The 14,541-nt window shown below is 39.7% G+C and overlaps 1 protein-coding gene across 2 annotated transcripts in view; it reads right to left on the bottom strand.

The window, feature by feature from the left end:
• cntn2 (contactin 2) overlaps positions 1–14,123 on the bottom strand; it is a 76,391-nt gene extending 62,268 nt beyond the window's left edge. Inside the window, exon 1 of one of the 2 annotated variants that reach the window (XM_051414981.1) lies at positions 13,679–14,123. The gene's annotated coding sequence lies outside the window, so the exon portion shown is untranslated. The remainder of the gene's footprint in view (positions 1–13,678) is intronic. The other variant, XM_051414980.1, reaches the window with a different exon arrangement.
• Between the last annotated feature and the right edge of the window lie 418 nt (positions 14,124–14,541).

Raw genomic sequence — 14,541 nt, 5'->3', positions numbered from 1 at the left:
GTTACAGAGCCCGCTTCCGTCTTCTTCCGCGTTGTAGGGGACGCATAGCCTGTGACGTAAGCACGTTGTGTCACACTAAAAAGAATCCGTGCAAAACGTGAGCTTTACGGGGCTTCAAGGCAGATGAAATTCCTTGATCATTCTTTGTAATCGAGTTACTTGAGGTACTCGAGTAATCGTTGCAGCCCTACTTAATACAACTAAGTAACTAACTTCAGTATTAACAGTATCATGTGGGACCATTGGTAAGATGTAATGTAATGTAATGTAACTTGACAACAGTTATTTATATTGAACCATCCCTTAGTTATGCTGCTATAGGCAAATGGACCTGTACTTGTATAGCACCTTTCTAGTCTTCCGACCACTCAAAGCTTTTACACTACGTGCCACATTCACCCTTTCACACACCAATGCACGGCATCGGGAGCAATTCGGGGTTCAGTATCTTGCTCAAGGATACTTCGACATGTGGCACCAGGAGCCGGGGATCGAACCCACAACCTTCCGATTGAGGAACGACCTGCTCTGGCTCTGAGCCACAGCCGCCCCAGGCCAAGACTATCGGGGGATTTCCCATGGTGCACTGAGCTCCTCTCTTCCTCTCTCTCTCTGCACTCATTCATGTTCCATTAATGCATGTTACTAACTTCACTTCTTCCCCGGAGTTCTTGTGCTTTCTCGTCTCGCAGGTTCTTGTCGATCCTGGTGGAGCCTCCTGCCATGGTCCTGCTAGATTGCCATTGCCAATACTGTTGTTGCTGTGCACCTGTCTGTCTGTCTCTCGCTCTCTCTCTCTCTGCCTCTCTCTCTCTCTCACCCCAACTGGTCGAGACAGACGACCACCCACCTAGAGCCGGAGGATCTGTCCTAGGTTTCTGCCTTTTAACAGGCAGTTTTTCCTTGCCCTTGTCGCCAAGGTCTTGCTCATGGTGGTACTGTTGGGTCTCTGTAATTAATGTTTTAAAGAGTTCGGTGTAGACCTGCTCTATTTGAAAAGTGTCCTGAGATAACTTCTGTTATGAATTGGCGCTATACAAATAAAATTGAATTGAATTGAATTGAATTGAATTGAATATTACCATAAGTGGAAAACCATGCCTCTGTCAATCATAAATAGAAAATCCACTCATGTCATACTTTGTTATATTAAAGCTGCAGTAGGTAATTTTTATTCAAATATTTTCTGTAATATTTGCTGAAACTTTCATTATATCCTGACAGTAGTATATGAGACTGATGAAGTGTAAAAAATCAGGTTCCTCTGGCTCTGATTGGTTGTTTTTGTTCAGGCCCGATGGAGTCTTGCAAATGCCATTAGGAGCAGTAGGTGGAGCCAGAGTTATAGCAGAAAAGAGTATCTGTATCATGTTATACTGTCAGGACTTTCAGTAAATATGATTTTAAAAAAGTTATTTTTATAAAAGTCACCCACTGCAGCTTTAAAATGGTCAATTTTAGATTCAAGATTGGCTGTTTACACAATATATTATTATATTGTTTTCACACAAATTACAAAAAGTTAATAAATAAAGTAAGCTAAATAAATACAAAATAAAATGGTTGAAATTATAATTTAAGTCAGGAAACATCTGATTATGTATAAGTAAACACAAGACTAATTGCAGTGCTCTCCTGTTTGATAATCTGGGTGGCGGACAGAGATCAGTTCAAACATACTCCCACCTCTTCACTTGCCCTCGCTGTATGAAGCAGGCACATTGGTGGTTATGTGGTCAAACTGAGTCAATGGCTCATGTCACACCAATCCAGTTCCATTCTGCTCAAATGCCATTATGTAACACAGGTTGGTGAAATAATCGCACTAATAATAATAATAATAATAATAATAACAATCTTACGCTAATAGAATAAATACCAATTTATATGTGGTTATGTACTATGTAGTAAGAGTAAGAGGCTTCAGTTGGATCAGCAGCAAGGGAATAAAAGAAGTAGTGTGATGGGGTACTTAAAGAGACGTGTTGATAACACGGAGCCGAGCCACACTGCTGCTGGAAATAAATGTTCTCCACAAGATCAAGCATCATGTTGTGTTTCTCGGAAGATAAATGTCTGTGCTGACATGCTGCTATGACTTTAGTGAAGGGACTGAAAAGGCTGAATACAGACGCTGAAGTTATTTTATACCACCCCCCATTCCCGCTCACATTACCCTTACCCTGTGGTAAACTGAGACACAATTCCAGCGTTTTATGTGTCAGAAAAAAATAAAACTGCACCGATTACAGTAAATACCTGCTGACCTTAAGTTTACAGTATATTACAATGATAAATAAAGATTTCTTTTTTCCATTCTAGGCAAAAATGTTGAGTCAATTTTAAATAACGTAGAGTATTTTCTTCATATTCTACTTTGTCTTCAACTCTTACAGCTTGACACACAGGGGGGGGTGCAGGGTGATGTCACATCACGTCATGTTCAGTATTTGTTTTCTAACACGGGAAAGTGTGACTGAGCGGGAGACTGGAGAGACCATGGAGACTGGACACAGCAGAAGCAGGAACTCAATGTCCTCCAGTTCACAGAATCAAAAGCCCAATAGTTCCAGCTAGCTAACTAGCAAACTTACAATTTGTGTAAAGTAGCTAGCTAGTTAGCTAGTGTTTTGCTCGGAGCAAAACACAGGAAAGGAGAAAGCTGACCAACTTCCACGTTGGTTCCATTTGCAGCCACAGTGGTTCCCATTTGGTTCTGACCGAGGCTTACTCAACTGTTATTGGTGCACAGAGGAAAAAGGGGCGGGATTTAAGAAGGGTCTATTACTCTGAGACCAAACACTTGGAGTTAGCTCTAACCCTTCTTATCGAATTCATCCTAACTCTGCCAGTGAGGAGCTCCTTTTAGCCTGAGGATGATGTGATGTGAAAATACCGTAATATTTGTAAAAACCAAACTTGTCACACAGTTTGGAATGGAAATAACTTTCCTCTTGATACAATGTAAAATTAGGTTTCAGCAAAGCTTGGAGGATTATGTGTTTACATTTCTATCCCACAAATCCCTTCTGCCTTATCCAGGTTTCTCAGCCTGGTTATACTGTAAACAGAATATGATGTTTACGTCCACTTTCCACTTCACACTCTGCTATAACCTTAATACTAAATGCTTCATGTTAATGAATGTTACAGGGGACATTAGCATCCAAGTAAAACAGCCAAATCTGCAGTCAGCATACGGACAAAGCTGCCTTTTATTCAAAGTGGATAATGGGAAATTCACAGGTGGTTGATTGTAATTGCAATCTCTCCCTTTTCCAATCACCCTGATATGAAAAGATGTTCTTTTTTTTTGGCAAATGTAAATCCTTCATTTAACAGCTGCTTATTAACACAGAAACGGTCACACAAGTAGCTAAAAAAAAGAGACTCTTACTTTTTCCAAACTGCAGAAATGTCCAGATTTAATTCATTCAGAAGTTTTATGAATGCGAAATACAATCACACTACAGTTAAACCATACAATATACTTGAGAATTCAAAGTATTTTTGGACTAAATCCGTCAAAAGCTCACTCTTCTCTCACAACTTGCATGTGAAATAATGTCCATCAAAAATCTAAAAGACATCCTTTCTAACCCATCACTAATCACAGTATCCCACAGATTAGTTATCACTGCTGATTACAGCAAGTTAGGTCTCCACTCCAAAATATTATTCAAAAATAAGAGAAGATAAACACCAGCAATTTCATGACCCCAACATGTTCAATATTAACTAATGAAACAGAAAGATTAAAGAAAGGCAAATCTCCAGATGTAAGAAAACTGTTTGCTACAGACCACGTCACTTCATCTTGGTTTTAATAGTTGTTTTTCACTTCCACTAATCGTGAATCATATCGCAGTATCTATTAAAATCACTGCAATATGATGTTTTTACCATATCGTGCAGCCCTAATTCAAACTCCTCCAGTCTGACAGGACACTACACTATTAATAACCCTGTACTTGTAAGTCTAGCCCTGTATCCACAGTGGGTTAGCAGTGCGGCGTCAGCTCACCTAACATCATCAGTGTGATAGCTGCCAGCCACTCTCCTGCTATTAGCAGTCTGCAGCATGTCCTCCTGCACTGCGCTTCACTGACTTTTAATTTGGACTCAGGCTGTTGGAAGGCCTCTATCTACAGCTTCAACCCTTCCCAAACACCAGGAGCCTTCCAGGGAGTCACCCCAGACACTGACAAATACATGCACAGTTCATACAAGTCAAATATTTAAACGCTAAAATACAGACAAACCCACTGCCTGTGCACGCTGCATCCCCACACACTGGATATACACACACACCTCTAATTTCCATTCCCTCTGACAAAGTGAAAGCTCCAGTCAGGTGAGATGAGAGGCAGTAGACTACAGAGGCATGACCCCCGACTTGACAGTGTTGATTTGTGCATATAAAGTCCTATAGTCCCCATATAAAGTGTGTGTGACTTGCTGTGCACTGACCAGGAGCGCTACACTAAAACAGCAGGACATATATCAACATGACTGTACTGCTGAGGATAGGCACGTAAAAACATGTTCTGTTTCATGGGATGGAGGATTGCCTCTGAAAAATATTTCTTATGTAGTCTGAAAAGTGTAAATTGAAGTCTCAGTGCCAGACTCACTGTGCTTCACCCTCGCCTTCAAAGGGCAAAAGAGAAACTACGGTGGCCGCAGAAACACACAAAAAACCCAACTGCCCCTATCTAGAGTCAGTGTTTGGGTTTTTTGCTCCAGGCTACTCTATGAAGGCGACCCGCTGCATCTGTAGAACAGCTCATTGTAAGGTAACGAAAATAGTTTAAATTGATATGAAACAATTGGAAAAAATAATAGTAATAATCTTCCAGGCCAGATTATATTTTTGACATCACATTGAAGGCAGCAGGGAGAGGGTGAGAGGGCAGGAAATGTGTAGTTTGAGATCCCTGATTTAAGGAATTATGGACATGTTTTTGAACAGGTAATAGAGGCCACAGAAGTGTTGCTTCTGTATTTTGTTCAAGAAAACAAGCATTTACCATAATATCTGTTTGGGTGTGCCATGTCATACCAGTCCTTTGTTTTTGTGTGTGTGTGTGTGTGTCTATATGAAATCAGAGGGAGAAGGCAAGTTGAGGAATGACCACACACACTGCACACTCCATCTTGTCTAATGAGTGTTCTGGGACTATCCTAGCAGGCTGTTGTTTCTGGCTAAAGCCCCGTGTGCAGCCCCTCACTGCTGATGTTAAGAGTTCAAACAGGCAGTATATGTACCCAATAGATGTATACCATAGATGTAGATGGTGTGTGTGTCTGTGGCTGAAAAAATCCTAGGCAAGAACAGACAGACAGAGGGAAGAAGCAGGAGATAAAACTTTTAAGCAGCCAGTCAAATATTCATCAAATCCAAAAGCTGAGCAGACGTGAACAAGTATCTTATAATAAAGTACACTGCACACTGACGGTGGGGTTTTCAAGAGGTTATTGAAAGGTTACTTTTTGGATATGTCCTCAATAATCTCTTCTGATTTTCTTTCAGTTGGGGATTTCTTTCTTTCTTCAAGGTCTGGATGATAAAACTGAACTTTATTGAATTATTGAAATTGGGAATCTCTTTCCGACCTAAATTTATTCTCATCACACTTTTCAACAAATCCAAAAAATCTGAATCCCATATGTCCCACAGGTCCCACAATCTGTAATTAAACAAAGAACCGATGACATGTAACCAGATGTTCCACCGACCAATCAGACCAAATTCCAACCATATTTCCTCATTTCCCCAAGTATAAAGCATAAAATAGTCTTCATTAAAGGTTAAAAAAATTTTGTGTAACATTTAGGTATGTTTTCATTTAATCTTAAATTCAATCTTTTTTATTAAAACTTAAAACAAACATCAGGATGAAAATATACTTAATGAACAGTTTTTTGACGTTTACTGGGGGAAAAAAGTTTCTCTTATAAATGTCCAGTGTGTATAATCACCTGAATATAAGAATTGTTGTGTTTTTGTTACCTTAGAATGAGCTGTTTTTATCTACAGACACTGCGGGTCGCCTCTTACAGAGCCCGCCATGTTGTACCACATATTTCTACAGTAGCCCAGAACAGACAAGCCAAACACTGGCTATGGGCATTCGTGTGCTTCTACAAACCTAGATGCCACCAAATCCTACACACTGGTCCTTTTAAAATATTAAAAAACACCATTAAAACCAAAATTACATTCGTCCAAACTACCCCAAAAAATAAATGTGTAGTATTTGCTGCTCTTCCCTGAGCTGTACAGGCAGCATTTTAGACAAAAACACTGAATAATGGTATTTGACATTACCTGTAATTTGTTCCTAATTCATACGAGATCTGAATTTATAGTCAGCTATATTTGGCCTTGGCACACACCACCAAACTACATAGCGGACAAAGTCCCAAAGTCTCGTGTTATAGGAAGAATCTATGAATGTCATCTGTGTAATATATAAAAGCATTAAGCTGTGAAATCTGACTGTGGAATTTCAGCAGCTGCTGTGTCTCCTGCATATGTGCAGATATCAGGCTGATTTCTCTGAGCAGAACAAAGAACTCTCCTTCCTGTCAGCTCCATATCTCTACATCTATCTGACACACTGGAGAAGCACAGAGGTTCAGCAGTCGTGGCAGGGTTGTGTGGTTCATATCTCCCTGAGATGGAGGGATTGACCTCTCCGGGTTCAAACCTTATTAGAGCACAAAGAGCCGTTGAGCAATCTGGGCACACTGACATGAATCTTCTTTGACTGAGAGAGGTTTGAGTGAAGGCTTTACTGTTCCACTCCAGCTTAAATCATGTCTTATGAACCATAGATTGAGTCTGGTCCCTTCAACTGGTGGATCGCTAGCAGCCTTGATATGGAGACATGGAGTGGTGGAGTAGCAGACAGTATAGATGTAAGAGTGTGGGACTTAGGGAATAAAAGACAGATAAAGCAGACAGCAGTCTCTCTCAGAAGCTGAAAACCCCTGTGATTGCTTATATTTGCATTATCTCAGGAGCACTTCATTAACTTAATTGTGTCATCATCTTAAGATAACAAATGGTGCTTCTATTAAGTTTCCTGTGCTTATTTCTAAGATAAGATGTATATTACACCATTAATAGCCAATGTCAGCTTATTGCAGATATTTCTGTATCTTTGAGGATATGTAGAGACTGTATCACCATTACATAGTTTGTCCCCCAGAGAGCACTATTTTATTTTAAGTTTAATAAATATTTCTGTCATTTTAGGTAACTCTTGTAACGCTGATGTCTGTTCATGGGTTCATTTTTCTGATTAGTTTGGTTTTAATTAGTTATTTGAAGCTATATTAAAAAAACAAAAGGGGGCGGGGGGTCATGATTGACAGTTGAGCCTGATTGAACTGGCCGTTGTATGGGTATACAGTTAAAGATCGCAGCTATATATTCTGTTTCAGGAATATTATGGCTTCATTTTTGTAAAATGGGAGGAAGTGGAGACACATTGTCCATCTTTTATGTAGTTATGGTCAAAACTCTTCTTCTACTATTGTTATCAAAATGTCATGTGGTTATGTTAAAAAGCAATTATATATATTGTTTTAAGATTTTTGAATTGTCAAAAGTCAATGAAAAAGAAAGGACACAGCTCTGGTTGCAGCAGTATGTAATATTCTTCAGCAAAGCTTCAGCAAATATGACAAAAAGGTAGTTTTTATAAGCGTTAGCTACTGCAGCTTTAGGAGTCATTGTAACTGATGCTAATAGTAGTAATTGTGTAAGTCGGTTATTATACTGTGAAAATCTCATACCGTTACCATCCTACCTACTGGTGTTATCTGAAGGAATCATTTTCCCTATTTAAAAAGTCAAAAATCCAGCATTGTTCATCATGGTCTCATTATGTCAGGATTACATCAGGACAGGCTGGGAGGACCATGATGCACATAATCATGATCCTCCCAAACCCGTTCCCCTTAGCCTCGAGAGAACTCAACAAAGTCAGGGGAGCTTCAGAGGAGGAGGATGCAGGTCTTAAGAAATAGTTTTCCAGGAGTTTTTTTTTGACAGTACAGTACATCAGTTGCTCATAAATGGTCATATAATTTAGGAGGTCAGCATTTATGCGTTAGCTCGCTTTTGTGGCTGTTCTCACCACAGCTTATTGTTCCACTGTGGCCGCAGATAACTCCAGTGGGTTACCTACCGTTAACTACAGTTTTCCTCTAATTCCTCTAGTACAAATCAAATAGAATTTACTTTATTTTTTACAGAAAATGTATCATCTAGAAAGTGAAAAAGTCAAAACGTTGTTCATTCAAATTCTGTATACATGTAGATATGACCATCTACACCATTTCTACCACCTGTTAGCAACCAGGGTTTACATTTAAGACCATTATGAATGCAATATTACCTATCATACATCCATACTGGCAAAAATCTCCAAAGGACATGAATGAAAATCAGTATTGGTTCCATATAGTGCTGCACAATATGGTAAAAGAATGGTATTGCAATTATGATATGATTCTTGATTAATGGGAATGACAATTTTTGGTTTCAACAAAAAAAACGTCAAATGTGATGATGTCACATTTGTTGGGGTCTGTACCAAACAAACAAACAAATCCAAAATGTTTTCTGACTGTACTGTGCCGCAGACAGCACTACAGTATGTCATTATAACGCTGTTTGTCACATTTTAGCTTTTTTAAAAATTGCAGCTTCTTGTGATTTGAATATTGCACTCAACCATACTGTGATTTTGATAAGGTGATGATTAATTGTGCATCCCTAATTCCATGTTAGTGTCTTCTTGTAGTTGTTACAGCATGATCAATATAATTTTTTCTCCAAAAACACATAAGCCAGACTGACTTATACAAGCAACGTTAACTTCATTAATCCAACCATTTTAAAGATGTGTCAAAATCATATTGTAGACTTTTTAAGACCCTGTGGAGTCCCTGTGCCACTCAGTATCCTGCAGCCTCACTGACTCTACAGTGTATCATTTCTCACTATTAAACAGACACACTCTGCCAAACTCTAAATGACGGCACTAAGCTCCTAGCTCTCCACATGTCTTCTCCTGCTTTGCATCTTTGTTCTGTTTCATACAGAGAGTACAGTGATCCACAGGCACGGGTCTGATCCACCAAGGCTCTGTCAGCTGCTGCAAAATGAGTTTGTGATGTCTCATGATCTGTTCCCTTACATCTAAACTATGAATAATTCAATGCAGGTTAACTGTGTGCGTAGAGTACTTGATATGACTGAATCATGAGTGAATGATTTCTAGGAGGCTAGGACACAGGCTAGCACACAGAACCGTGTATAATATTTCATTTAAAGAGAGGGCAGAGATCCCAGTGTACTCAGTTCAGAACTGGTACCTCACCACTGGCAATTAAGATAGGCAGGTATACAGGTGTTCCTGTGTGTTTTGTAATCTTGGTGTAGTGGAGGATGAATTTCATTTCATTTTTTGATTTTTTTTGTCTTTGCAAGATTTATAGGAAATGTATAACAATTAAGACAGAGAACACTGTGTCCAACATAAGACATTTCTGTTGTTGAAATTGAATGTTATGACATGTTTTCTTTGTGAATTTGTGGAACTATATTTTATGATTTGTCATGTGGCCATCTTGCAGGAACTCCCTGCCTCCTGAATCAGGGACATCTTTGAAATCACTTCTCAAAACATTTTTAAAAAGCCTTGTTTAAGCATGTTTCATTTCCATCATGTCTCAGCTATTTTATTATTCTGCAGTAGGTATTTCTTACAAAATATTGTTTTAATCATGTTTAGTGATGGGTATTTTAGTCTTAAAATGTTGTATCCTTTTAAATGTTTAAATGTATTTGCCCCAGTGCAGTTAATTAACACTATGGGAATTATTTTCTGTTTCATTGTTAGTATTTATCTTTACAGATGGAGGTATTTTTTTCCCTTTTTATTCTAGCTCACATTTTGTTTTGCCTCATTCCCTCCTGGAATGTTTTTAATCCTTGTCCTGGCCATGTACGTCTTTGTGACTTTGTTTTGAAAAGTGCTGTATAAATCAAGTGTATTAATATTAATATTAATAATGAGTATTATTAATATTAAAAATAATATTAATATTAGTGTCTTGTAGGGATGGGGCCGATCCGATCCAGTATTGGTATCGGGACCGATACCAGCGTAATTCACGTATCGGAATTTCCCGATCCAACCTGCGCAGATTTCCGATATCCATGAGCCATGAGCGTTAACGTTGTCTGCTGAAATGACTCCACAGGTGATTCCTGCCGACCAGTCTGCTAGCTGGCTGCAAACTGTGGAATGGATTTCCTGAACGGAGGCGTGGCTCAATGAGACAGAGAGTTATGAGACACGCCCCCGCTCAGGAAATCCATTCCGCAGTTTGCAGCCAGCTAGCAGGATAGCATTGAGCAGCATTGTGGCTAGCCAACATGTCCGCTGTGTGGAAATACTTTACACTGGAAACACCGCAGAGCAAGACAGCAAAATGCAATGTTTGCAAAGCCGTAATTCAGAGAAGCGGAAGCGCCCTCGCGTCGTACAATACTACGAACACAATCAAACATTTAAAAAAACACCACACGAAACAGCACGAGGATTTTTTAGGCGAGCTGTCAGGAATCACTTCTGGAGTCATTCCAAAAACAAGGTAAACTCCAGGCAGACAATGGGAAAGCTAAAGGGACCGAGTGTGTGTGTGTGTGTGTGTGTGTGTGTGTGTGTGTGTGTGTGTGTGTGTGTGTGTGTGTGCGCGTGTGTAAGATGTTTACAGTTATTGCACTTTTCTTATATTTCAGATAATTGACATTTTAAAACCTTGATTTATTGATACTACAAGAGCCAGTGTACTTGATCTGTGCTGTTCAGATGCACACTGTTTTATTGATAGTGTGTGTGTGTGTGTGTGTGTGTGTGTGTGTGTGTGTGTGTGTAAGATGTTTACACTTATTGCACTTTTCTTATATTTCAAGACTCAAATATTTGACATTTTGGGAATTTAATAAATATTGACATGACAATCAATTTAAAACCCTTACAGTTGCATATTTGTTTTCAGAATGGGATTTTTCCTGTTAACAGGATTTCCTTTTTTTCTGACTTCCTTTTCTGATCTTATACTTACCTCAAGTTGCCTTCTGGGACATACATGCATACTTACGTACATATCATACTTGCCTGTTGAGAGGAGTTTATTTCAGCCTCATATAAAATCAACAATAATGATAATAATAATATTAAAGCAAACAGAGCTCTGGTATCGGAATAGTAACGGTATCGGCCGATATCCAAATTCAGGTATCGGGATCGGATAGGAAGTGAAAAAATGTGGATCGGTGCATCCCTAGTGTCTTGTAAACCCATAGTGTCTGGGCACCACATGGTGCAGGGCACTTAAATGTCTGTCTGAACTGTTTTCATTGGAGTCTAACCTGAACTAATAATTGTCTTAATGGCAGCCATCAACAGTTTTAACATTAAAGACTCCACTGACGCTAGTTAAAGGCAACAACAACAACTACTGTGCATCTTCCTGCCAGTGATCAAACACCAAATGTCAAACTAAAGTGTCACATAAACTGCCTCATAAAACAAGAATTACTGTCTACTTTAGGTCTGGTTGATCAGATCTTTGAATTGACTTTGGAACATGCAGCATGTGGAGCTGCTAGCACATTTATGCCCCTGTATGGTCTACATAAATGTTGATGCTGGCTTGTGGAGTCACATTTCACACAAAATGAAGCATAACCCGAGTACTGTCACACTTAAGAACAAGGAGCTTTTTTCAAATTTTGGCATGACTGATTCAAAAAATAAACAGCGGCTTCAACATAACCGGCCATCATTGCTGTGGACCTGTAGGGTTCCGGACGCCCACTAGGTGTCGCCAAAACCTCACGGATGGTCGAAAGGCCTTCTTGATTTTAAGGGGTGTGAGAAACATTTTGCTTTAAATATTCAATAGTTCAACATCTCAGACTAACATTTAGACAAAAACTACACGAAACTGCTATTTTAAAGTTTAGATTATTATTGAAGATCTAAACTCTTAAGACCTGAACACAGGCTATATTCACAGAGCCTTCACTCCGATAAACAGTCTCGTCCTGCATTAGAAACATTCAAACTACCAAAGAGCTGATAGAACAATGAGAAGAAATCACTGAATTTGTCCAAAAACAAGCCTATTAAGTAATAATAAATAATATGAAATATCCATAAAATCTGTCACTTAGTCAGTTTACTCAGTGATAGAAAAGAGCACCCTGAAGGAAAAAGGATGGGAACCACTGCTTAGAGCTCTCACTGCGGCAGAGAGCGACAGCAGGTGGAAAGTGAAACATTTCAGCTTTAAAGGAGGCTGTGTGGGTATCATCTCCCATTTATAACATTACCCAAGTGAGCCATCAGTAAGTGAAAACCCAATATAATACATCTTTATCATAAAAAAAATGCAACAGCGCCAATCTGATTCAGATATAACAAAGCTCAATCTGACATCCCATTGGTAATTCTTATACTCTATTATTAAAAGAATAAGAGATTTCAAATGCCAGATAGGATGCTAAGGTCACCATGGTGGAAATATGCTACCGCGAACCAATAGAGCAGTGTTTCTGGAAATAAGTGTTGCGCAATTATTATATTCTAGACTGTTGAAAAGTATTGTGCGTAAGGAAAAAGGTCTGACTGAATATAGTTTTCTCCAGTAATCATATAATGTGTCAGCACTGTGGTAATGAAGGTCCTCTTTACCACACTCACTACACTGTATCCTCACATGTCCCTAGCATGCATAATGCAGCTCAAAAAACATGTATCTGGATGTCACACCAAACTACACACTGTGATACAGTAAGTTATTTTAAAGCTGCAGTAGGTAGTTTTTAGAATTTTTTTTTTTTGTCAGGAGGACAGATGTCAGGAGGACAGATTATCTGTCTCATATTCTACCGTCAGGACACAGTGAGAATTTCAGCTAATAAGACAAAACATTATTTTGAGAAAAGTTACCTACTGCAGCTTTAAGTAAAAAAACCGTTTTTCATCGGGATTTTAAGTGACACTATCTTAGTTCTGTAAGTTACACAAACATTCCCGATGAAGTAGTTTTTACTAGCTTTTCTTTCTTTTTCAACAATGTTTTGAGTTAAATGAACCAGGTTTCAGGTTTTTCAGTGAAATTACCCAACTGAGTGTGTTCCACATACTACTGCAGCACCTTACCTATTTAAATAAACCATCAGTTCACATACAAGACTTAAACAGGATCCTGGTTCAAATGCAACTAAATGAAATGCCACTTCATTAAGCCGAAGCCAACCAGGGCTACACTAAAGGTCCTGCACAGTCCTAAGTCATGCTGAGGTGTACCGTACGTTTGCCGAAAGCCGAAGCGAAATGAAATTGCCTGGTCTGATGTGAAGTTCCTTCACCGCCATGTCCGAGGTACACTCCTGCTATTGCGTCAACAACAGTACCGAGCGGGTCCCCGTTCAGACTGTAGTGTTAGCCCTGGGAGACAGCCGACACCAGCTCTCAACAACATGACCATTTTCAGCGATTAATGGTCATAAAGAGAGCGGAAATGTGATAAATAAGACGGGGAACAGATAACAGTGTTCGGTGAGAGGAGTGGGTCTGTTTACCTTGCTGGGAGATGTGGGTAGTGTTGTCCCCGGGCAGCAGCAGCAGTGCGGAGCCGAGGATGATGCGCAGGAGGCGCGGTGAGGCTGCTCGCTACGTCGGTGAAACAGACACCGTGTTGCGGATGATAGAAGCGACCCGGGCTCGTTTCACACAGCGGACTTACTCTCCTCTCTCTCCTCTCTCTTTCTTTCTTCCTCGTCTTCTCTTCTCAGTCTACGCTGTGAATCCTTCGGTGAGCCGCATTCAAGCACGGAACAGCTTCTCTCTCTCTCTCTCTCTCTCTCTCTCTCTCTCTCTCTCTCTCTCTCTAATTTCTTCCTTTCCTCCACATCCCTGCTTTAGTTCGATCACCTTCTGTCGCTCCTTTCGTCAGCGTCAAGACCGCGAAAACACAGCACAACTACTTCCGGTATCTGCCCTCCTAATAACGCCTGTAATTCAGCAGCAGTGTGCTGTCAGCCTGGTGCTGTGAGCCTGGTGCTCTCGGTGTGGGAGCCTTTGCAGTGCTGCCTTTGGTCAGAATGAAGCATAATGAGCTGCCGTTGCACTGCTGTGAAGAACAGGCTCCTTCTTTTACCGTTGTTGCAGTTGTGTACGACAGATGGTTTCCTTTCGGTTCAGATGGGTTCAAACGGTGATCAGGGATCCATCTGCCCAGGTTTGTCTAACCTGCGTTCAAACATACGGCAATGATCAGAAGGAGCAAAGACCAAACAAATCATTTTATCTTGGATTGTTTGAGTTTAAACTCATAAATAATAAGAGACAGCACTTTTTCGTTGTTTCTTAGTTTTTTCTTTTCAACTTCAGAGCTGTGAATAACGTGTAAAATAGTTTCCAAAGGTTTCTAAAATGTTTGTTT

Source organism: Dicentrarchus labrax, unplaced genomic scaffold (assembly GCF_905237075.1).
Source record: "Dicentrarchus labrax unplaced genomic scaffold, dlabrax2021, whole genome shotgun sequence".
Taxonomy (NCBI): Eukaryota; Metazoa; Chordata; class Actinopteri; family Moronidae; genus Dicentrarchus; species Dicentrarchus labrax.
This window is presented reverse-complemented; position numbering and strand designations above follow the sequence as displayed.